General features: G+C 44.1%; 1 pseudogene; it reads right to left on the minus strand.

Annotated features, from left to right (window-relative positions):
* Positions 1-15,095: 15,095 nt before the first annotated feature.
* Positions 15,096-15,164, minus strand: LOC126004898 (uncharacterized; annotated as a pseudogene).
* Positions 15,165-24,946: the final 9,782 nt, after the last annotated feature.

Below are 24,946 nucleotides of genomic sequence, written 5' to 3' on the forward strand. Positions count from 1 at the left end.
ACACCAAGCAGAGCTCCTGCTACCTCTGCTCCCAGTCCAGAGATGTATTATACTGAAGGTGAAGGAGTGAGCTTTATAAGAAAGATCCTGAGCTTCAGAGCAGCCCACTGGAGACTAGGCCTGGGGTGAGGGGGTCTGAGAAAGGGGACAGCGAGGGAGGGACATAGGATTGGAAAGACACAGAACATTAGATCAGGTAGGAGGACTAAGAACCCATAGGTATATTCCCAAGAGAATGAGCATTTGTTCTTCCTCACCCTGTGGGTGTAGGGCCATGTGGGGTTCATAGGCAGAAAGCAGAGGGGTTATTCAGAGTCCACCCAGAACAGGAGGGGCATGGGAGCTGAACAAAGAATCTTTCACATTATAATTCACTGCAGTTATGTCAGGTACCTCTCCTTGGAGGGACATGAGGGCAGGATAGACCACGTTGGAAAGTAGCACCCTCTGGTAGTGGATTCAGTCCCCTCTACAGAAGGTTCATGGAAACAGATCCAGTGTAAAGTGCAGGTCAGAGGAAGTCAGGGTTGATGATTATGAGTGGCCCAGATCCCCTTGACCCAGGCCAGCAAGTGCTTGTGGGAATCATATCAGCAGACCTGGAAAACCAACTTTGTATCTTCAAACAACACAGTGCACAGGCACTAGTACACATAGGGGTGGTACCTGTTTAGGAGTTCTTTCTTGCCACTGGCATCCTTCCAGCCAAATGTTCCTCCGAGATGCTTGTCAAACAGGCTCCTGAAAATGCTCTGGGCATCATTGGGATACATGCAGGAGCAGCTGGGCAGGCCATGTAACCTCTCATTCACATACTGGATGATGAAGGAGTGACAGCTCAGCCACCTGTTACATCTGTCTGCATCTGCAGGAAGTGGGCATAGCAGTCAGCAAGGCATGTGTGTGCAGGCCTGCTGGGGCAAAGCAGCAGCTTGGGTGGGCTTAGAGAAGTAGGGACCTATTGGATTAACTGGGTCTTACCCTACTCAATATTCGTTTTCCACCCCAGGGTGTGATTTGGTGTTGGATTACTGGATTCTACCTTACTTGGTATTTGTTATCCGCCCAGGATGTGGTGTGGTTCTGAAAGAAGATAACACCACCCACTGCCGCAGCTACCACTGCCATGATGCTGATGGTGCAGCTCCAGCATAAATTTGAAGTATCAATCTAAATCAGCCTCAATGAACTTGATGCAAATGTCCCTCAGCATGGAGCATGGAGCTTGGGCAGCACCATTGGTGTGCAAGCTCCTCTTGATCCTCTCCAGTGGTTCATCTGCAGGAAGGCCTTCTGCTCTGGGTCATTGCTCTGGCTGCTGTTGCTGTTGGAGTCATTCAAGTCATTGGACTGCAAATCATCCTCAGAGAAGAAGGTAGGCACACCGCTGTTGCTGATGTATTCTCAGAGGTCACTTTTTTTTTTTTTACCACTTCCCTTTACCACAGACTATTGCTTACAACTGGTTTTGGCTTTTGAGAGATTCTTAACTCTAGGACATTTCCTGATCTGTAACTGCTGTGAGCTGTTTTGCACACTTCACAAGACTACATTGCCATCTGAAGATATAATTCAAAATTTATTCTTTCCTCAGACTATTTTTAAAAAGTCTTATAGGGTATATGGATATCTCCTTTTTATATTTCTTAATTTTATTTCTTCAATTTGTATATTATTTTTTTTGTTTTGTTTTTTGGGCACACCCATTTGATACTCAGGGGTTACTCCTGGCTAAGCACTCAGAAATTGCCCCTGGCTTGGGGGGACCATATGGGACGCCGGGGGATCGAACCGCGGTCCTTCCTTGGCTAGCACTTGCAAGGCAGACACCTTACCTCTAGCGGCACCTCACCGGCCCCTGTATATTCTTTATTGTATATTTCATTATACAGTTATAACTTTCATCCTTTGTAATATTAAATTTTTTATTTTTTATTTTCATTTTTAATAATTTCTTTATTTAAACACCTTGATTACGATCATAATTATAGTTGGGTTTCAGTCATAACAGGAACACCCACCTTCACCATGCAACCTTCCCATCACCAATGCCCCCATCTCTTCCCTCCTAACCCCCTACCTATATTCAAGACAGGCTTTCTACATCCCTCACTCACTGACATTGTTATGATAGCTCTCATCGTAGTTATTTCTCTAACTGCACTCACCACTTTTTGTGGTGAGTTTCATCTCTTGAGCCATTCCTTTCAGCCCTCATCACTGGGAATTATTTCAATGTCTTTAACTTTTCTTAAAACCCATAGATGAGGGACTGGAAATATAGCATGGAGGTAAGGTGTTTGCCTCTCATGCAGAAGGTCAGTGGTTCGAATCCCGGCGTCCCATATGGTCCCATAAGCCTGCCAGGAGCAATTTCTGAGTGAGCCAGGAGTAACCTCTGAGCACTACTGGGTATGACCCAAAAACCAAAGCAAAGCAAAACAAAACAAAACAAAACAAAAACAAAAAAAACATAGATGAATGAGTCTATTCTGTGTGTTTCTCTCCCTCTGACTAATTTCACTCAGCATAATAGATTCCATGTACATTCATGTATAGGAAAAATTTATGACTCCATCTCTCCTGACAGCTGCATAATATTCCATTGTGTATATGGACCACAGTTTCTTTAGCCATTCATCTGTTGACAGGCATCTTGGTTGTTTCTAGAGTATGACTATTGTAAATAATGTTACGATGAATACAGGTGTGAGGAAGTGATTTTTGTATTGGTTTTTTTGTTCCTAGGATATATCCCTAGGAGTGGTATAGCTGGGTCAAATGGGAGCTCAATTTCCAGTATTCTGAAGAATCTTCATATTGTTTTCCACGAGGGCTGGACTAGACAGTACTCCCACCAGCAATGAATGAGAGTTCCTTTCTTCCCACAGCCCCACCAGCACTGATTGTTTTAGTTAATTGTAATGTGTGACAGTTTCTGTGGTTTCACCCTTTCTTTTAGATTTTCTATTAGAAATTTTTAGAAGATAGTGTAGATAATACCTTTAGAGTTTTGTGCTTTTTGTTTCTTTGTTTTGGTTTATTTTGAGTCACACCCGTCAATGCTCAGGGGTTACTCTTGACTTTGTACTCAGAAATCACTCCTGGCAAGCTTGGGGGACCCTAATGGGATGCCAGGACTTGAACATCATCAGTCAGTCCTGGATCAGCAGCGTTCAAGGCAAATGCCCTACAACTGTGCAATCTCTGGCCCTTGTGCTTTTGATACAACTAGATTATAGGAATTTTTCGGTTGTTATTATTTTCCCTTTAGGCTCAAAGAGTATCTTGTGGCACCATTCATTTTGCGTGGACACATTAAAATTGGAAAATATTAGATAATAAGAGGAGTTATTTATTAGGAATGAAAACTCAGAAATGTTTGGTTACAGGGAGCCTTCCACCCTAGACATTTTCCATAGTGACTTGACTTAGGTTTTAGTCACTTCTACATTGGCTGATCATCCCTGAAACTTGGGTCTCATCTTTGGATCTGGCATGGCTTTCTACAACTAAAGCAGAAATAGGCCATCTACCAGGATTACCCAGATTGAGTGAACAAAACTGCTAAGATCCTCCCCAGGGAGGAGAGGAAGGAAATTGAGGACCCAACTTTGGCAAAAGGAACTCCCAGAGCTTTCTTACAGCAGGAGATGCTAAGAACTTGCTCCCCATGGCAGTGAAGGAGATGGCTGGACGATGCACTGGGCTGTGCCCTGGTGACTCATAACCCAGAGCTTTCTGGAACTATAAGGCTACTCCTGGTTGCTAGCTTCTGCTAGAATGGACCTTGGAATTTTCTTAACACATGCTTGCCCTGGAGTGGGCTAACATGCTAACGTGACTACATAATGGAAATCAGCCATGACTCGCTTGAAGGCAGATTTCTCTGCCTTGCCACATAATTGTAAGATAAAATCAGGAGATCCCTCATGTCATCCTGACTTCGACATAAGGTATGTGCTAAAACCAACATCTCCATTAATGATACTTGACAGCAAAAACCATGATTGAGAACAACTCCTGGGGAATTTCTGAAGCTATTTCACCCCCTTTAGCAGATGTGGATTATTTTCTGCATCAGTGTTTGATTTTAAACCTGTGTCTCTCCAATGTCCTGGTCTTGGAGCATGAGGCTTCTATAACACCCTGAGCACTACCAGAAGTGATTTGTGAGTGCATAGACAGGAGTAATCACTCAATATGACTTTTTGTGATAAAAAAATTTTTTTAAATAGGATATACCAGGGTGTCACTTGGCTGAACCCATGTAAGTCTTTATGTCACTAAGCAAAGAGGCAGTATCTCCTTGTTGCTCACTGATGCCAGAGTGTGCACCTACAATATGAACTGCAGAAAGTGTTCATTCTAGTGAGGCAGCATTGACTGCCACAGATCACAGCCCCAGTCCCTCTGGTTGTTTATGCAGATTTCCCAACCCTGAGAAAGCGTTTCATCACTGCCATCCAAGTGTATCCTAATCTCTACACCCATGCTCTGCAACTTCTGCCAGCTTCTAGGTGCTCTTGGACTGGAACCCGGATCTCTGGGGCTTCTTTGAAGGGACCCTGCAGATAGAAAACACCATTAACATGACCATCAGAAGGCCTTGGAGGACCTGCATTTGTGGGGCAAGTGGGAGCCCCATCTCAGTCTCAGTCACTGCTAATAGGGGCTTAGCTTCACTACAGTGCTTCAGTGTCCTGCTGGAGTTTGTGCTGGACCTTCTCTAACCTGGAGAGGGGTCATGCTGGTAGGACCTCCCAACATGCCACCTACAGGACCCAGCCCTGGCCCGGGGTTTGCCCTGTCCAGACCTAATTAGCATCAGGCCGCCCCCATCCTTCCAGATAGGGCTCTCAGGGATCAGAAGTTGCCTGGATCCTATGCAGCTTCCTGAGATTGAGCACTTCCAACTCCTGCCCCAGAGCTGGCACAGTCTAGCTCAGTGAGAACTGGTCAGGGAAAGTAGCCTATCTTCTGTTTCCTCTTCCCTCCCCAAGTGACCCGAAGCCACTCCTGGGACAGGAACCCCCAGGGCTTGCAGATCCTGGCCAATATTGCCTGTATCTCCAGGAAGATCTCTGATGAAATATTGTCTAGGAGCAGCTTCCCCATACCTCCAAACTTCTCTGATACTGGTGGAGATGACAGGAAAGGTAGTAACCCAATTTGAGAAGTTAGCAGAACACCCCCAAATCAGGGATCATCAAGTTTTAGAAAGACATCAATCAGAAGACATCTTCAGAAGATATTGAATTGTCACTGGTGTCACCTAGTATCATGAGCAAAATATGAGGCTCTGATTCTTCCAGCAATATTTTTGAGTGGGGTCACTGCCTACAAACTTTATTTGAGATAAGAATTCAGACCATGAAGCCAGAAGTATGGTGTCTTAGTGGCCTGTGTGAAGATGCTAAAAATAGAATTCAGTGAACTGGCAGGTGGGTTGGGGTCCTGGGAAAATCAGCCGGGCAGCTGAGGGTATTAAAATGGCAGCCACTCTGGCCCATACAGGGTTTCCCAGAGCCACTGGGCTTCAGCACAGAAACTGCTCATTCCAGAAGTGCTGGGTGCCTAGCTGGGACATAAGTTTAGTCCACCATGAGATATGGAGGACTTGTTACAGAGTGTAGCTTGGGAGGGGATCAGGTCTGAGGCTCCATTCCATGGCGTGGGAAGAGCAAACAGAGTAGAGGCCACCTTCTCTGATAGCCCCATTGTGGGTTTGCAATGGTACGTCTGACTGTGCCACACTGAGGAGCTGATAGCATGGAATGTTTTTACATTCCATCTCCTAAAGGAGCTTGAGTGTTTTTGTGTGTGCAAAAGTGAATGTGTATGAGTATGTACATGTCTGTGTGTGTGTCAATATTTGCTCACAATGTGATGAGTAGTAGGTAAAAAGTTAAAGGTAGTGAACTCTCCTAAGTCAACAGTTTTCATTGAAAAGGTTCTATTGTTAGGGCTGGAGTTGTGGGTCAGTGGTATAAATATTGGCTTGAATGCATGAGATCCTGGGTCTCATCCCCAGAACTGCAAAAGAATTCCTTATATATAAACTTATATGAGTCAACTTATTCAGAGGCTGTCTTGGGAAAAACCCTTCAACATTCTCTAAAGACCTGCAGTCTGGCTCTTGGGGACAAAATGTGGAGGCATCAGAATGTGCAGGGTTATTTATAGCACTGTTGACACTCTATCATATCACCCCTATTAGAACTAGGCACTTTGAGCCTTGCATGTAGAGCTGTTGATCTGTGTACCCAAAAGGCTGAGGTGCCCCAAAATCTGGGTGTGCTGTGTGGCCAATAAGACTTCCTTTATGAGACTTAAAATCATATTGTTGGGCCTGGAGAGATAGCACAGCGGTGTTTGCCTTGCAAGCAGCCGATCCAGGACCAAAGGTGGTTGGTTCGAATCCCGGTGTCCCATATGGTCCCCGGTGCCTGCTAGGAGCTATTTCTGAGCAGACAGCCAGGAGTAACCCCTGAGCACCGACGGGTGTGGCCCAAAAACCAAAAAAAAAAATCATATTGTTTTGTTTCATTTTAATTTTGTAGAGGAATAGGGAGTTCAGGGAGAAGGGGCACATCTCAGGACTTACTCTCGGCTCTGTGCTCAGTAGTGACCAAGTAACCCCTGGCAATGCGTAGTCATGCTGGGGAGGCGATGTAAAGTCCTAGTGGCTGCAAGCTCCTGATCTACTGTATGAACTCTCAGGTTCATATAAAACTCTTAAAAAGGACTGCCTAAACCAAAGCACATGTCAACTGGGCCTCTAATATTTCCTAAATATTCTGTATGTCAGTGACAGGATCAGCCTTGATTTACTTATTGACAAACCAATACTCACTGTGAAAATATTCAAGTAACATACAGAAAGCTAAGTGAAAAACATGTGTGTGTGTGTGATACACATAGAGCACAGTGTTTCATTTCCTACCAACATGTGTTTTGATTCCTGACACCACCCTGAGGTCTCTGGTTCAACCCTGGATATCCCAGCACCTATAGGGTGGCCTGTCTATCTCTGGAACAGGATGTCCTCAGATCCTAAACCAAACTACTGTCCTGACTGGCTGAGAATCACTTGGCTGAGAATCACCCAAGTCTCCTAAGCACAACTCTGTATGCTCCCAAATAAAAAGTTTAACTTTTGTTGATTTAAAACTAACTCCTACAACCAGAGCTACTCCTACAACTGTGAATAGACTAAACATAGGTCACTCCAGCAGTTGGGATTTTTGGTTTTCTCTGGGACTGGTTAGAAGTCACATCCAACCTAATACTTTTTTTTGTCATCAGCCTTGCCCCATTATCCTCCTTCTGTTGCTGCTGCTGTTCAAAATATTGGGGTGTCAATAGTTGTGGTGCTCACAGGGACTTGAGAGAGTCTCATATTCTTTTCTGCTCCCCCTGTACCTTCTGTAGTTCTTGCGGTGGTCCTATGGAGTCAAATACTTTATTATTGCACCAGAAGTTCAGACAGCTCCAGTACTAGGACCATGTTATGCTCATCTGGAAGGTCCTGGGGTTTGAATTCAAGGTCTAAAGTGGCAAGGTAGGCACTAAAAAAACACTGAATCGTTTTCTGGGCTTTGACAAATTTGGGCATGTTTTGCCATATCTAACTCCAAAGTTACTTTCATTCATCATCCATCTAGTCATCCTCCACTCATCCTTCCTATAGACTCTGATGCTGTCCCGCTGACCTTGAGAGATAAAATAACTTCTATATTAAGCCAGCTATATCAGTTTTTAATTAATAACTTCTAAATTAATCCAGGTATGTCAGTTTTTATTCTTATTCTCCCCCCAATGACATTGGTTTTCTTCTTTCCATATTTTTGGTTCTGCCAGAATATGTGCTAAGAGATCTGTACACACTCAGGCTCCAAGTGGCTCTCAGATGTGTTTGGGGTACTGTGCTCTCCCAGTAATGGTACCAGAGTTCTCTGTAAATAGTACATATCCCAACCCTATGAACCCTCATTTTAACCAGCAACCTGTCTTCTGGCAAACACCCTACTTTTGTGCCGCTGCTCCAGTTCCTTTGCTTTATGTTGTTTGGTCTTGTCGTTCAACTCTAAACCCTAACAGTACAAGATAAATCTGTGGTGATGTGAAAGGTTAAAATGATCATCCTGTTTATTTTAGGGTTCATAGGACACAGGTGCTATTGGTGCTGGATGCAGGGCTATATCTGATCCCTGGTTTGGGGGATCAAATGGATCTTTAGTGACACCAATGCAGTGACCCACATGGATCAGAGAGAGGCGTAACTGTCTGGTTTAATGGAGTTTCCTAGTCCTGATCCCCCTTCTCCACAAGCAAGTTTGTTGACCTCCTCCTACACAGAGGCCATGAGCCTACATACCTGACCTGTTATTTCAAATACCATTTCCTATCTCACATAGACCTAGAATCATTTCTTTTCTTTAACTATTTTATTGATAGGTACCACCTGAGCTACATTAACACTGTTCCAGGGCTACTGAGTACCTAAATCAAACTCAGAATATCAAATAAACTAGGAATGTACCCTACAATTGGTTAATCACTTCAGACTCAAAATCTTTCTTTCTATTTATGTTTATGGCCAGGATGGGGGATGAGCACAAAACTGGTGGTGCTCATGCATCCCCTCATCAGGTACCTGAACCAATATGGTGGGGAAGCCAACATGAACACCAGAATAAAGAGCTCGTTCTTCAGTCCATGCAGTTGAATCCCAGGATTTGTGCTATTTTTAATTTCCCAAACCTTTAACCTAAAATGTTAGAAAGAAGAGATAAAGTAATAAAGGAAGGAACAAATGAACAAATAAGCCCAATGTAGAAATAAATTAATCATTTTTATAAAAGACATTATAATATACATAGGAGACCCTAAACTTTCCACTAAAAAACTAAAAGTATCCAGCTACAAAATCAACAAAAAATATCTGGCATATTACTATATGAAAATAATGAACCAGGAAAAAGATTAGCTTCTACTGAAAATAGTATAAAAAAGTTGAGTACTAAGAATCCACTTAACTGCCCAAATGGTTCCCAACTGCGAGAGACTGGAGTGTTGCCTGTGCATGTTTTTCTACTGTCCTGTGTCCTGAACCTCTTGTGAGTGGACCAAAAAGGGCCCAGCAAAATCGCTTTCCTAGAGTAACCCAGGCGGGGCAAAAAGCCAAGAAAGGCTGTGTCTTCGAGTGAAAACCAGCTATAGGCAGTAAATTGTAGAAAGGCAGGTCCCCTGTCTGTGACGTCAGGCTGAAAAAATCTGCTCCAGCCCAAGTGGTTCCCAATTGCGAGAGACTGTGAGTGTTGCCTGTGTGTGTTTTTCAACTGTCCTGTGTCCTGAACCTCTCGTGAGTGAGCCGAAAAGGGCCCAGCAAAATCACTCTCCCAGAGGCTCCAGAAGAGCATGGGCTCCACTTCGCTTCATGGCCGTGCGCTCTTTCTAATGAATGAGCCCCACTGCAACACGCAGAAAAAAAATCACACTAGGAGCTGTGCTGGATCTCTGAAGCCCAACAAATCTCTCTGAACTGTCTTCTCTGCAGCGTGATCAGGCCTAAGATTTGATCCTGTGTGTGGCTTCATCCACGAAAGGCTCCCCTTCCTTGGAAGTGAGTAGACCCGCCCAGAAAGGGTGGAGCCAGAGGAGCATGGCCGAGCACATCATTTAGCCAATGAATACCACCACAACACATAGAAAAACCCACAATACAAGTGTGAAAACGGGAAACAACGCAGGCCAGCACCAGGCATAGAGAATGAAGATGGCAACTCTGATGACCAGAAAACAGCCAACCAACCAGTCATTCTCTCAGATATGGAGTTTAGAGAAGAAATATGGAGGATGCTCAAGAACTCAAAGAAAGCATAGATCGAGTTGAACAGAACCCTAATAAGAACCAAGAAACTGTGAAGACAGAAATCAGAAAACTCCAAACTGAAATAACAGATTAAATAACAGGTCTGAAAAACTCAGTAGACAAATTGACAGACAAAATGGATAAGCTCTCCATCAGGGTAAGAGACCTGAGGGTAGAATTAGTGAGCTGGAGGATGAGATGCATAACAACTCCATACAGCAGAAGAGATAGGAAAAAAGCCTTAAAGCAAATGATTAGACAATGAAAAATTAGTCAAAGAATATGAACAGATGAAAATAGAAGTCTATAATAAGCTCAACAGAAACAACTTAAGAATCATTGGAGTCCCAGAGACCCAGGAAGAAAATCTCCAGAATCAACGGTCAAGAACATCATTAAAGAGAAACTATCAGAGCTAAAGAATACATGCGATCAAATCCTGCATGCCCGAAGAGTACCAATTAAAAGAGACTCCAGAAAAAAGAACACCCCAAGACACATCCTAGTCACAATGACGATTCCCACAGATAGAGACAGAATTCTGAAAGCAGCAAGATCAAAAAGGGAAATTACATTCAAGGGAGCATCCTTGAGATTTACAGCAGACTTGTCACCAGAAACACTCAAGGCCAGAAGGCAGTGGTGGGACATAGTGACAAAACTCAATGAAATAAATGCTTCGCCTAGAATACTGCACCCAGAAAAACTCACTTTCAGGTTTGAAGGAAGAATACATGGCTTCGCAGATAAACACAGCTCAGAAACTTTACAGACTCAAAACCAGCTTTAAAAGAAAAACGGAAAGACCTACTTTAAGACAAGACTGACTGACAGACACACCAAACTTCGACACAAAGATGCCACTAAATCCCATGACAATTCTTTCTCTCAATGTCAATGGACTAAATGCACCTGTTAAGAGACACAGAGTGGCTAATGGATCAAAAACTCAATACAACCTTCTGCTGCCTACAAGAAACACACCTAAATAGTCAGAACAAACATAACAAGCAGTGTTGGCAGGGATGTGGAGAGAAAGGAATTCTTATCCACTGCTCGTGGTAATGCCATCTAGTTCAACCTTTATGGAAAGCAATATGGAGATTCCTCCAAAAACTGGAAATCAAGCTCCCATACGACCCAGCTATACCACTCCTAGGAATATACCCTAGGAACATAAAAATACAATACAAAAATTCCTTCCTTACACCTATATTCATTTCAGCACTATTTACCATAGCAAGACTTTGGAAACAGCCAAGATACCCTTCAACAGATGAATGGCTAAAGAAACTGTGGTCCCACAATGGAATATTATGCAGCTGTCAGGAGAGATGAAGTCATGAAATTTTCCTATACATGGATGTACATGGAATCTATTATGCTGAGTGAAATAAGTGAGAGAGAGAGAAAGACGCAGAATGGTCTCACTCATCTATGGGTTTTAAGAAAAATGAAAGACATTCTTGCAATAATAATTTTCAGACACAAAAGAGAAAAGAGCTGGAAGTTACAGCTCACCTCATGAAGCTCACCACAACTAGGGATGAGTTTAGTTAGAGAAATAACTACGTTTTGAACTATCCTAATAATGAGAATGTACGAGGGAAATAGAAAGCCTGCCTAGAGTACAGGCGGGGGTTGGGTGGAGAGGAGGAAGATTTGGGACATTGGTGATAGGAATGTTGCACTGGTGATGGGTGGTGTTCTTTACATGACTGAAACCCAAACACAATCATGTATGTAATAAAGTTGTTTAAATAAAAAAAGAAACAGGGGGCCGGGTAGGTGGCGCTGGAGGTAAGGTGTCTGCCTTGCAAGCGCTAGCCAAGGAAGGACCGCGGTTCGATCCCCTGGCGTCCCATATGGTCCCCCAAGCCAGGGGCGATTTCTGAGCGCTTAGCCAGGAGTAACCCCTGAGCGTCAAACGGGTGTGGCCCAAAAACCAAAAAAAAAAAAAAAGAAACAGGAAAAAAAAGGCTGGAGAAAAATCATCCAGGCAAACAACACCCATAAAAAAGCTGGAGTGGCCATACTAATATCATATGATGCAAACTTTATACTCAGAAAAGTTGTAAGGGACAAAGAGGGACATTTTGTATTAATCAAGGGATATGTATAGCAGGAAGAAATCACTCTCCTAAACATGTGCACCGAATAAGGGGCCAGCAAAATATTTAATACAATTGTTGACAAATCTGAAAAAGGATATCAATAACAACACAATAATTGCGGAAGACCTCAACACGGCTTTGTCAACACTTGATAGGTCAACCAGACTGAAACCCAACAAAAGAGAGGAGGACTGAAAGTTACAGCCCACTTCATGAACCTCACCACAAAGAGAGTTTAGTTAGAGAAACAACTACATTGCAAACTATCCTAACAATAAGAATGTCTGAGGGAAATAGAAAACCTGTCTAGAGTACAGGTGGGGGTGGAGTGGGGAGGAGGGATATTTGGGACATTGGTGGTGGGAATGATGCACTGGTGATGGGGGGGGGGTTGTCCTCTTATATGACTGAAACCCAACCACAATCATGTTTGTAACCAAGGTGTTTAAATAAAAAATATTATTTAAAATAAAAGAATCCACTTAACAAAAGAGATGAAATAACTATCATGAAAAGGACAAATAACTTAAAATGTAGAAGACCTTAGGAAATGGATAAATACTCCATGTTCATAGATTGGAAGAATCAATGTCAAAATGATCATCCTACATAAATTATCCTATAGATTCTATGCAATCCCAATCCAATTCTGGTGATATTCTTCAAAGATTCCCATCAGACAAAAGGTAAAGGAATGTTTTTTATTGGAGGTTCCTGAGTTACAGCACAGCAAGCTGTATAGGGTTGACATCTGACTCATGGGGGTCTGAGAATGGAGACATAGTGTCCCGATCCATGGCATCCCATATGGACCCTGAACTCCACAGCCCCTAAGCTGGCAGGAGGATACAGAGATGAGGCAAGGAGGTTCTGGGAGAACTAGTAACGTGCTTTGAGATATCTATTCTTGGTGCTAGGGTGGAACCTGGGGCCTCCTGTATGCAAAATTGTGCTCTAACCCAAGGCACAACTGGGTACCGTGTGAATCCACTCAGCACAGCTCTGAGCAGATCTGGATTTACATGGTAGCCTGAATCAGGCACTAGAAGAACATTCACACCACATCAGGGCCAAATTTGGGGACACAATTGTTAGGGTTCATGTTGACACCCTAGTTGGCTCTCAGAGTCAAAGACTACCACTGATAATGCAAGATGCAAAGGGAATTTATTTGACTAGTAGGTCTCAAGTCTCATCCAACCAAAAGAGTCTTGACAAAGACCATGAAGCAAAATGTTAGCCAGTTTATTTAGACATCACAAGCATTAACAACATAAGCATTTCATTTGTTAATTCAAAGAGTTCAACCTTTACAGCATACATGATTGATCTATAACTCTCCTACCATTCATGATTGGCTTATATCATTTTGCACACAAAACGTATTATTTCTTAGTATTGATGACTCAACTTATCTCTGACTCATCTGACTCAACTTTGGTTGTCAAGGGGGCCTTACCAGGTAGAACATTCCAAATTCACTGAGTTCCTCTATCCTAATAGAATGGGGAAGGTCTTGACACATCTGCCTATCTTCTGTGGTATTTATTTTTTAGTTAACTCCCTCCATCATGGCTCAGAGTGGAAACTTTAGCTAATAGTGAAAAAGAACTTAATGTTTTAACGTGCCTGAAGAACTGTTTTTAACCTGTCTCAGGAGAAACTGCTTTTACTAGGGTTTGGGATATTTTTAGTTTGGGACCCTTATCATAAACCCCGGGGGGCTTAGTCCTCACACAACCATCTCCAAGAAGTGGAATATAAACTTCTAACGGTAAAGAGAAGGGAATGCTGCAGACAACTCCTCAGTATTCCAGGTATTGGGGATAGATAGAGCTTTCATTCTCAGCCTCCACATCCTTCAGATATCTCCCAGAAACCAAATGGAAAGCAATGGCAGAATTGTATGAGGTTCACAAGCAGAGAGCACAGGAAACCATCAGAACTCATTCAGACCAGGAGCGGTTACAAGGATTGAGCCAGGAAATTCCCTAACACATTAGCCCTCTATAAGTGCCCATATTAGTTTTCTGAGAGCTCCAGTAACTGGGCTTCATATATGTCCTTGGAGGGATTCTGAGGGCAGGACAGGCCATTGTTGGGGGGCAGAAGAGTGTGGAAGATGCTCCAATTTCCCTTACAAAAGTTCCAGGGGGCAGAGTCCACTATCAAGTGCAGCTCAGAAGAGAAATCAGGACTAACGAGTTGGGGAAACCCTGCTCTCTTGCCCCGGGTGATCAGGCTCCCAAAAGAATCATAGCAGCAGAGCTGGGAGACCACGGAGTTGATGTTCTTAGGCAGGGAACGAATGCATCGGCCAGCAGAGGGATGATAGACATTCTCGTTTTCTTTCATTTTTGGAATGTCCCTCCAGTAGAAATTGCGGTCCTGATATTCGTCGAACAGGCCCACAAGCTTGGGGTTGGATCCTTCAACCATGGTTTCCATATGAAAATTGCAGGGGCAATTGGGCAGTTCCTTCTGCAGCGGTTTCGAATACTTTGTGTAGAAGTCATAGTAGTAGTTCACCCACATGTTACAAAGGTCCATCTCTGTAGAAAGTGGGAGCCATGGTGAGGAGTATAGTGTGTGCTGGGGCAAAGCTAAGAGGGACAGGGATCCATCAAGTGAAGAGCAATCTACAGATAAGGATTAACCACATCCCAGATCCCTTCAACTAGAGCTCTGGAGAGGATGGAGCTTGCCCAGGGATAAGCAAACCCTCGGGGCCCCTGTGTGCAATGTGGCTCCTTTAGGGACTGCATGTGGTGATCCTGGAGTAATAGGTAGTGGTGTGGGGATAAGGATCACTACTCGGAGTGGATGGCTGAGAAGCACTGCAATATTGTCTACACTGGCCACTCTGGCTCTGAACTGGGCCTCTCTCTGACTCAGTCTGTCTCACAGGGACCTTGGGCTGTGCTCTACCACCTGAAAAATGTCCTTTCACTCCCCCACAGAACACAGACTGCTTCACTTTTTCCCTGATTGTTGGGGCCCTGGGTGGGACTGGATTCATTGCTCCTGCTTCTTTCCCATAAGAACTGAACTGCTAGAGAGCAAGTAAAGGACCTGACTCTGGATTCCATGCCCAGCCCGCTGATTCCTTATGCAGGGGCCATTCTAATCTTCTCTGTAGTGTTCCAATTTTGGTATATGTGCTGCTGAAGCAAACAACCCTGCCCACTGATTCCTGAGGTGTGTATCTGTCACATCATTTGATGGTGAATAGGGTATGTTGAGACCCAGTATGTAACTCCTGGGTAATAGCAAGACCAAGTGACATGGACATGGTGGCCATTCTTTAGGAAGGGACAAGCTGAACTCATGATGCCTTCTGAACTCTGAGACGCCAAGATACTTCACTTGAAAAGCCCCTATGTGTTCCACACTCACATAAGACTGCACCCATTAGGCTGGTGATGGGTTCCAGTGCAGAGGGAGAAGCACTCTGCATGTGATTTTACTGAAGAATGAAGGAGCATCAACAAGCCTGCTCCCTGTCGATGTCCCCTTGCTGCCTGTGACTCTCAACCTTGTCCCACTCACATTCCCCTCAGGGATTTCTAGTATGTCAAACTAGAGTTTATTGAAGGAGTTTCTCACCAGAGTTCTCATTGTTGAATGTGTTTCCACTGTTTGATCTTTGCTGCTCTCCAACCTCTGTGTCCTCCTGCATGGACAGATGACAGAAAGATAGTGACATAGTCTTGACAGCAAGCTATGCAGGTGGAGCCTGAGAAGGTACTAAGAGGCATTACCATTCTCCCAACCAGATCATTCTCTTTACCCACATCTTGGTACCCCAAACACATAAAATCAATAGTTGAGGTGGGGTCTGCCTCTGAGATTCCTAAATATTTGGGCATCTATTGGGGATCTACATTTGACCTGGGGATTCAGAAAAAATTCAACTTGTCTTGGGAAGATCTACCCAGTTGAGAGAAGCTGATTTTGCATATTTCACTAGCCCTGGATTTCCTCTGCTTTGGGGTCTTTAGTAGCTGTGCAGTGAGAAAGAGTGTTGGTGTGTCACCAGAAAAGCCCAGAGGCTCCCTGTATCCATTGGGACAGAAACAGTAACATAAAATGTTGTGCATGGACTCTTGGTCCCATTTCAATGATAGGACCAAACCAGAGGCCTCTAAATGCAAGAATGAAACCCTCCTCTGAACTATATATAGCCTGTGCTCCAAAAGTGAATATCTAATACTCCTTTGAGCTGTATCAAGCATTAAAATATATTTAACATAATTTTGTAGAAATGGGATGATGGACGGAAAGACTAAAGATGTCAAATTCAAAATCTTCAGATAAAATTTTATCAATTCTATTAATTGTATCGATTTAGGGTATGTTCAGTGCTGGAGCTCAAACCAGGAGCTCAAACCAGAATGGAGTTGTGAGCTATACCACACACATACCCAAATATGTCCAAATACACTTCTTTTCTCTTTCTCACTGTCTCTGTCCTCTTTTTCCATACTGTCTATTTCCTTTCCTCTCCTGGCCTTTCTGGCCCCAGTCCCTGACCCAGTCCCTGAGATGATTCTAGCTGCTAGAAGGTGGCTGTCTATGTCCTTCCATGGCAATCACCCCTTTCTTCAAGTGAAACCCAAAGACATCTCTGGGGGCCTTGGTTCCCAATCCAACCTCTATCAACTCAGAACTAGGTCAACATTCAACCAACAGCTCTAAAAGACTCAACACCCTCTCTGAACCCTAGGAAATCCTCTCTCAGTCACAGTGCTCAACTCAGCAATAGCTCCTAACACAATTCAGTGCCCAACCGGCATGGCACAGCTCACCTGCATCTCCTCTACGGGGGTCCTGGGCTGAGCCTCAGGACTATGGCTCTTCTCCATTGGGGTCCCGCAGACAGCGACCAGCATCAATGTGAGCAGCAGCAGGCCTGAGTGGAGCCATGCTTGTGGGACAAATGGGAGCCTCATTTTAGGTGCTGCTCGATGTAGCTTGGAGCCTCTTCAATGCTCAGGGCCTGCTTGTGCTGGGCCTTTTATTCCCTGGAGAGGGGGCATGTGGGCAGGACCATTCAGCTTGACACTCACAGGGCCCAACCCTGCCCCAGGGACTTCCCTGACCAACCAAGCCTGATTAGCATCAGGCTATCCCCATCCTTCCAGATAGGGCTCTCAGGGGTCATGAGTTATATGGACCCTATGCACTCCCGGAGATTGGTAACTTCTACCTTAGTCCTAGAGCAGACATAATCCATCCCAGTGCAAATTTCTGCTTAGAGAAAATGGCCTCTCCTCTGTTTCCTCTCCCCTCCTCAAGTGACATGAAGCCACTCCAGGAAAGGGGCTTCCCCAGTGTCTGAACATCCTGACCAATATTGCCTGTGTCTCCAGGCAGATTTCTGAGGGATATGGTTTAGAAGCAACTCCCTTAAATCTCCAAGCTTCTCTGATGCTTGTGGAAATGACAGGAGAGGGAAAAACCCAATTTCTGTTCTTTTTACTCAGTGTTTGGGGGATTAACAGGAGACCCCAAGACTAGGAATCTTCAAGTTTTAGAAGAACAGCAGTCAGAAAGTGTATCCAGGGGCTACAAATATAGCACTGTGGCAGGCATATGCCTTGTATGTGGCTGACCCAGGACAAGCCTGGATTTGATTCCCAACATGCCATATGGTCCTCTGAGCCAGGAGTGATTTTTTTTTAACACAGAGCCAATAATAACTGCTGAGTGCGGCCATGTATGTCACCCCAATAAAAGACAAAATAAATTATATGCAGAAGATCTTGAGCTGTCACTGGGTGTCACCTAGATTCATGAGCAAAATATGAGGCTCCAATACCTCCAGGAAGATGTGAATGTGTCCTCACATAGCAGACAGCAGGTCATTGCCTTCAGTCTTCTTTTGAGATAAGGATTCAAACCTAAGGCTACAACTGTGGATATCCTAGTGGCGTGGATGAGGCTGTGGAAAATAAAACTCAGTCACCTAGAAGGTGGGTGGTAGCTCTGGGTAAGCTAGTGAGGCAATAGAAGGCATTAAGATGATGCCCACCTTGGCCCACCATGCAAAGTGCGGAGGCTCCTCTATCTTCTAGGAGTCTCAAAACTGGGCATCGCTGCTTCCTTGGGCCAAACTCAGCTTCCTAGAGACAAAGAGTTGATGGAAGCCTCTGGTAGCATTGCTTACTTCTATTCCCCGACCCCAGGGCCCCTGATGAGTGTGGGTTTTTTAACTATTAAAAGTTCTTCATTCCAACACTGTAGTATACAAGATTGTTAAAAATGCAGGTTCTCTTCACAGTTACAACACTGATCATGATTGAACTTTAGTCATATAGAATACAAACCCTTCACTAGTGCACATTTCCTGCCCCCAGTGTACCCAGTTTTCCTCCTGACCTCCTATCCTGCCTGTCTATGCAGAAGACATTTTGCTTCTCTCTCTCTCTTCCTTTTAGTCATGGGGTTTTTACTTGAGAGGTATCATGCCTATTGCTCTATCTCCTTTCATCACCCAGTTCTTGTTCAAAGTGATCATTTCCAACTATCGTTGTTACAGGGGTTCCTTCTCTGCCCCAACTGAACACCCCCCCACATTTGTGGCTGTTGAGTTCTTCTGAACTCTCTTGCCCAGCTAACTGAGACAGTCACCAGCAAAGCACTAGGACTGAGATTTGCAGACCAAACAGAGCTCTAGCAGCTTCTGCTCCTACTCTGGAAATATATCAGACAGATAGTGAAGAAATGCGTTTTATAAGAAAGATCCTGAGCTTCAGAGCAGCTCACTGAGGTCTTGGCTGGAGGACATGGTTTGAAAAAGGGGACAGTGAGGAAGAAACACAGGTTGCAAATACACAGAACATTCCATCAGGTAGGAGAACCGAGAACCCACAGGTATATACCCAGAAGACTGAGCATTCTTTCTTTCTCACTTCATGCCTTGTTGACCCTCTACTCAATTCTTCATGAACATGGTGGGTGCAGGGTCATGAACAGGTGGGCTCACAGGCAGAAAGCAGAGGGATTAGCCAGATTCTACCCAGAACAAGAGAGTATGGGAGCTGATCAAAGAACTCTTCACATTGCTATTCACTGCAATTATGCCAGGTACCTCTCCTTGGAGGGGCATGAGGGCAGGACAGGCCATTCTTGGAGGGCAGCACCCTCTGATAGTGAATCCAGTCCCCTCTACAGAAAATCCAGGGAAACAGATCCAGTGTAAAGTGCAGATCAGGAGAGAACTCAGGGTTGAGAAAATTCTTGAAAAAATAAAATTAATTCAAATTAAAATAGAGAAAACATGAATTTTAATTTATAATTAAAATCATATTTGATAAAAATTCTAGCCCCATATTGTCTTATGAATGTTATTAAATCCTTGAGGAAGAATTTATTCTAACTTTTACTCAAATGTTATTGAGCCAATGTCACCAATTAACTTCCAGAAAACACACTTAAATATCTATTTTATTGAATGATTATTAAATAGTATGAATGATTTTTATTCATCACAAGAAAATTAAGTTTTCATTCATTTTTATCTCATCCTAAGATTCCAACCTAGTTCTCCTGGCTTCAATCACAGGTATGTTGTGTGTGACGCGGCCCCCTCGGCCCAAGCCAGCAAATGCTTGTGGGAATCATATCAGCAGACATGGGCACCCAAATTTGTATCTTCAAACAACACAGTGAGGAGGCACCAGTGGACAGAGAGTGTTAGCTATTCAGGAGATCCTCCTTGCCACTGGCATACTTCCATTCAAATGTTCTGCCCAGTCGCTTATCAAACAGGCTCAAAACGCTGCTCTGGGCCTCATTGTGATACATGCGAGAGCAACTGGGCAGGCCATGTAACTTCTCATTCACATACTGGGTGATGAAGAAGTCACAGCTCAGCCACCTGTTACATCTGTCTGCATCTGCAGGAGCTGAGCACAGCAGTCATCAAGGCACGTAAGAGGAGACTGTGTGGGGCCGGAGAGATAGCATGGAGGTAAGGCGTTTACCTTTCACGCAGAAGGTCATCAGTTCGAATCCCGGCGTCCCATATGGTCCCCCGTGCCTGCCAGGAGCGATTTCTGAGCACGGGCCAGGAAAAACCCCTGAGCACTGCCGGGTGTAACCCAAAACAAACACACACACACACACACACACACACACACACACACACAAAAGAGGAGACTGTGTGCAGAGAAGAACCAGGCCCATTGGGGCAAAGTAGCAGCTTGGGTGGGCTTAGAGAAGTAGGGACCTATTGGATTAACTGGGTCTTAACCTACTCAATATTTGTTTACCACCCCAGGGTGTGATTTGGTATTGGATTACTGGGTTCTACCTTACTTGTTACTTTTCTCCACCCTAGGGTGGTATGGTCTGGTTCTGGAAGAAGATGATACCACCTCTGCTGCAGCTGCTGCTGTGATGCTTATGGTGCAGCTCCAGCATAAGTTTGAAGAATAAATAAATTGAGCCCCATTAGACTTGCTGCAGATTGCCCTCAGCATGGAGCGTGGGCAGAACCTTTGGCATGCAAGCTGCTCTTGATCCTCTCCAGTGTTTCATCCTGCATGAAGGCCTTCTGCTCTGGGTCATTGCTCTGGTTGTTGACTCTGTTGGAGTCATTTGAGCCTTCGGACTGCAAGTCATCCTCAGAGCAGAAGGCAGGTACACCGCTATTGCTGATGTTCTCAGAAGTCACTTTTTTACCACTTCCCTTCACCATAGACTGTTGCTTGCGACTGATTTTGACTTTTGAGAGATCCTTGGCTCTAGGACATTTCCTGATCTGTGACTGCTGTGAGCTGTTTTTCACACTTCACAAGACTACATTGCCATCTGAAGATATGATTTGAAATTTATCCTTTCCCTTTCCTCAGACTATTTCAAAAAGACTTATAGGGGATATATATATATAATATATATTATATATATATATATCCTTCATATATTTCTAATTTTATTTCTTCAATCTGTATATTCTTTATAGTATATTTCATTATGTAGTTATAACTTCCCCCATTTTTAGATTTTCTAATAGGAATTTGGGGCCGGCGAGGTGGCGCTAGAGGTAAGGTGTCTGCCTTGCAAGTGCTAGCCAAGGAAGGACCGTGGTTCAAACCCCCGACATTCATATGGTCCCCCCAAGCCAGGGGCAATTTCTGAGCACTTAGCCAGGAGTAACCCCTGGGCATCAAACGGGTGTGGCCCAAAAAAACAAAAGGAAAAAAAAAGGAAAAAAAAGATTTTCTAATAGGAAATTCTAGAAAAAATTATGGAAAATTCGCTTGTAGTTTTGTTCTTTATTTAATAATGTTCCTTTTTTTAAGATTCGCTATTAAGAATTCTTAGACGATAGTATAGATAATACCCTTGGTGTGTTGTGCTTTTTTTGTTTGATTGTTTCATTTTGTTGGGTCACACCTGGCAGCACTCATGGGTTTCCCTTGGCACTGTGCCCAGAAATCACTCCTGGCAGGCTCAGGGGGGTCGGTGGCATGCAAGGTAAATGCCCTACAGCTTTACATTTTCTGGCCCATTGTGCCTGATAGAACTAGGTTATGGGAATTGTTTGGTTGTTATTATTTTCTCTTTCTACTCCAATAGTATCCTGTGCACCATATTTTTTGCAAGGACACATTAAAATTGGAAAATATTACGTATTAAGAGGAGTTATCATTCATTAGAAAATTTACTTTTAACTTTTTTGTTTTTGTTTTTGGATCATACCTGGAGGTGCTCAGGGGTTACTACTGGCTTTGTGTTCAGAAATAGCTCCTGGCAGGCTCGGAAAACATATGAGATGCCGAGATTTGAACTACCATGGGTGCTGGATTGGCTTTATGCAATGCAAATGCCCTACCACTGTGCTATCTCTCTGGCCTGAAACACAAAATTTTTTGTTCCAGGGAGCCTTCCACCCTGAACATTTTCCATAGTGACTTGACATAGATTTTAGTCACTTGGGCATCAGCTGATCACTTCTGAACCTTGGTTCTCATCTTTGGATCCAGGATAGTTTTGTACACTTAACGCAGGAATCAGCCATCTACCAGGATTACCCAGATAGAGTGAATGAAACTGCTAACATCCTCCCCAGGGAGGGGAGGAAGATGTTGGGGACCCAGCGTTGGCAAGAAGGACCTCCCTGGGCTTTCAGAGAGTTTACAGCAGAAGTTGCTCAGAACTTGCTCTCCATGGCAGTGAAGGAAGTTGCTGGAAGATGCAATGGGCTGTGCCCTGGTGACTCATAACCCAGAGCTTTCTGGAATTATAAGGCTGCTCCTGGCTGCTGGCTTCTACTAGGTTGGACACTGGAATTGCCTTGACACATACTTGCCCTGGGATGGGCTAACATGCTAACCTGACAACAAATTGGAGACCAGCCATGACTTGCTTGAAGGCAGATTTCTCTGCCTTGCCACATAATGGTGAGATAAAATCAGGATATGCCTCATGTCATCCTGACTTCGACATAGGCTATGTGCTAAAACCAACATTTCCTGGCAGTAAAAACCCTGACTGAGGATAACCTTTCCTGGGGAATTCTTTTTTTGTTTTTGTTTGTTTGCTTGTTGTTTGGTTGGTTTTGGGGCCACACCCAGTGAAGCTCAGAGGTTACTCCTGGCTACGTGCTCAGTAATCGCTCCTGGCTTGGGGGACTATATGGGATGCAGGGGGTCGAACCGTGCTCTGTCCTAGATCAATGTATGTAATGCAAAAGCCCTACTACTTGCACCATCAATCCCACCACTTCTTGGAATTCTTGAACCTGTTTCATCCTTTTCTGCATGTGTGATTATTTCCTGTATCAGTGTTTACTTTCAAGCCTGTGTCTTTCCAATATCCTGGTCTTGGAGTATGAGGCTTCCATAAAAACCTGAGCACCACCAGAAGTGATTCCTGAGTGCAGAGACAGGAATTATCACTCAACACCACTGGGTGTGATCAAAAATTAAAAAAAATTAAAAAGAAGATATTCCAGGGTGTCACTGGGCTAAATCCATGTAAGTCTTTATGTCACTCAGTAAAAAAGCAGTCTTTCCTTGTCCCTAATTGATGCAAGAGTGTGCAAGGGAGGCAGCATTGACTGCCACAAATCACAGCCCCAATCCCACTGATTGTTCGTGCAGATTTCTCAACCCCGAGAGAGCTTCTTCATCACTGTATCCATGTGTATCCCAATCTCCACCTCCATGTCCTGCAACTTCTGCCTGCTTCGAGGTGCTCTTGAACTGGACCATGGAGCTCTGGGGCTTCTTTGAAGGGTCTCTGCAAAAGCTACCACAATCAGCAAGAGCAGCAGCAGGCCTGGAAGGAACTGAACTTGTGAGGCAAGTGGGAGTCTCATCTCTGCTCATAGGGGCTCAGCACCTGTCCAGAGCTTTGATGTCCTGCCTGAGTCTGTGCTGGACCTTCTCTAACCTGCAAATGGGGCACGTTGGCAGGATCTCCCAAGCCACCTACAGGGCTCTGCCCTGTCCTGGGGTTTGCCCCGTCCAGACTTGATTAGCATCAGGCTGCCCCCATCCAGGTAGTGCTCTAAGGGATCAGGAGTTGTTTGGACCCTGTGCAGCTCCCTGGCACAGTCTAGCCCAGTGAGAATTACTGGTCAGAGAAAGTGGCTTCTCCTCTGTTTATTCTTCCTCCCCTCAAGACTGAATGACACTCCTGGGACAGGGAGCCCCCAGGGCTTGCAGATGATGGTCAATATTTCCTGTATCTCCAGGAAGATTTCTGAGGGAATTTGGCCTAGGGGCAACTCCCCAAAACCTCCAAACTTCTCAGATGCTGGTGGAGATGACAGGACAGTTAATAACCCAGTTTATTATTTATTTTATTTATTTTTTAATATTTTTTATTTATTGAAGAAAATGCATCACATAGTTGACATAACTGATCACAATACAATTGTTTTAGGAAGACCACAGCAACATGATTAAGAAAAGTAGAAAATTGAAAGAAAAACTAAATAAATGGGAGATAAAAGGAAGAAAACGTTCAGTGGCAAGTATATTTTTTTAAAATTATTGAATCACCAATTGTGGCACGAAGTTGAGTCCACTGCTGATATATCTGGGGTCCCAAATATCTCCCAAATTGAGAGACCAACTCCCATTCTCGGGGAGACCTTGGCAATAATTGTCCGCAATAAATGATCCAAACAAAGAGGTTTTGAGGGACAAAAGGTTTGGCCAATAGAGCCTAATACTCCCTGGTTCGATCTCTCTCCTCTCCTCTCCTGTTTCTCCTCTCTGTCTTTCTCTCTGTCTCTGTCTCTTTCTGTGTCTCTCTGTCTCTCTCTGTATCTCTGCCTTTCTCTCCTGTCTCTCCTGTCTTCTCCCTCTCTGTCTCTGTTTTTCTCTCTTTCCTTCTCTCTGTGTCTGTCTTCTCTTCTCCTGTCTTTCTCCTCTATCTCTCTTTCTTTGTGTCTCTTTTTCTCTGTCTCTCTCTCTGCTCCCTCCGTGTGTCTCTCTTCTTCTTCTGTGTGTCTCCCTTTCTCTTCTGTTTCTGTATCTCCCCGTGTGTCCTTCTGTCTGTCCTTTTGTTTCTGTCTCCCCCCTCTCCTGTTTCTGTGTCTCCACTCGTTTCTCTTTTTCTCTATTTCTCTATGTCTGTTTCTTTCTCTGTCTTTCTCTTCTCTCTCTGTTCCTTTGTTTCTGTGTGTCCCATGTCCCCTCTTCTGTTTCTGTGTCTCCCTTTCTGTGCTTTTGTTTCTGTGTCCCCCCTGTGTATCCTTCTGTCAGTCCTTTTGTTTCTCTGTCCCCCTTTCTTTCTCTCTTCTCCCCCTTTTATCCTCTCTGTCCAACTGCCTCTCTCCAACTCCCTCTCACCAACTGCCTCTGTCCAACTGTCTCCTTTGGCCTCCCCTCCAAGCTCCTTTATTTCTACAACCAATGAACTCATTAAAGCACTAGCAAAAAACTTAGTAAGCTCTTTTTTTAAAGGATAAGAGTGAAAAAATATAGTAAAAACA

This window comes from Suncus etruscus, chromosome 3 (assembly GCF_024139225.1).
Source record: "Suncus etruscus isolate mSunEtr1 chromosome 3, mSunEtr1.pri.cur, whole genome shotgun sequence".
Taxonomy (NCBI): Eukaryota; Metazoa; Chordata; class Mammalia; order Eulipotyphla; family Soricidae; genus Suncus; species Suncus etruscus.